Source organism: Tuber melanosporum (assembly GCF_000151645.1).
Source record: "Tuber melanosporum whole genome shotgun sequence assembly, scaffold_177, strain Mel28".
In the NCBI taxonomy this organism is placed as follows: domain Eukaryota; kingdom Fungi; phylum Ascomycota; class Pezizomycetes; order Pezizales; family Tuberaceae; genus Tuber; species Tuber melanosporum.
Genome location: NW_003298838.1, coordinates 74,796 through 76,295, shown reverse-complemented (window position 1 = coordinate 76,295; position 1,500 = coordinate 74,796).

Below are 1,500 nucleotides of genomic sequence, written 5' to 3'. Positions count from 1 at the left end.
AAGAATGGTTCCAAGAGGGTAGAACTCAAGAGTGAATGAGAGAGCAGTATTCCAATATGATAGGAGGATGAAAAGTGACAACCTAGTCCCTCCACCAAATAGGAGGGCCACAATGCAAAAATTCATGAGAAGGTTATGGTGTTGAGGTTTTTACAAATAAGAAATCAATTTCAATCACTGGAGATGTAGTTGATATGGACTATGAGTAGTGATGGAGAGCAAATTGGAGTACATAAAATCTTCTTATATCTAAGTTATCCTCTACTCTGTCAAGTAACTACATTATGAGAAGTGGGCATAATTAAGTAATGCTATAGCTTAATAATATTATGTTTTACCATTTAGTTTTTTCAAGTCTACTGTTAATTTATCTCTATTTTTACTTTCAGCAAGAACACTTCTGTGCTATCACAACCTTTGCATTCATCTTTTCATACAATAGTGCCATTACAGAAGTTTACATCACAACACTATATATATCACTGTCCTCTATCTGCTGAGAAGTAGGATGCAGGATATATAGCAGGCTACCTGTGAGTACCTCTGAGAAGTGACATGTCAGAAATCCATTTCAGGATTAATAAGTTAACCGATTTCATAGTTAGCGATTGGATTTACAGACCAAAGCTAACCATACCATTTAATTACCATGATTTGCAACTAATCATACAGTGCCCCAGTGGCCATAAGAGATTGAGATGATACCAATACCTGTCTGGAGGCTGCTATACGTTGGTAAGACCAATAATCAGAATTGCTCCCAAAGGGAGTCTCCTGCAGCTGACACGGACTGAAGGAAGCCACTCTGATATCGAGAACATAATCGGTAGTAGACGTACATGCATGAACAAACTGTCAAACATGCCCACATTATACATACAGCCACTCTTCAAAAGTCTTTCTGGAAGCTTAGCCAGCAGCCTCACTCAAAGACCTGATTGCGACAGGTAATCACGAGTATCCATTCACATCCACGCTTCTACTGCTCTTACAACTGTACCATCCCATACTTCAACTGTGGTTCACTGATCTGAATACAGGTCTGCTCAAAAAAATAAGCCTCCTCCAAAATCTGACAGCTCAGAAATGAGTAACATTAAAAGAGGCTTGTTTATTGCCCTGTTCTACAGCTTTTGTAATATTTCCAGAGTGGCACAAATAATTGGCTGACCTTGGACAACATGTAAAAGATTTCTTGCTCGAGGATGTAAATGCCATGTTCTGGATAACATTCCTCGCCCTATTCGACCTACATTGCTTGATAGTAATCAGCATTTTACCATTTTTCGCACAGCCAAGTCAAATTGAAAAATGACACAATCCGACCAGCAGGTCCACTGTGCATGTGGCATTTCACTTTCTACTGGTAACAAGAAATGAACCTGGAGTCCCATACCACACTATGTACCTGTACTACTATGCCAGCCGTTTATACAAGTATCTGGATGCCCTGGTGCCAAGCTGTCCGGGGAAACCCCCCCCGGTTTCTCTTGTTGACAA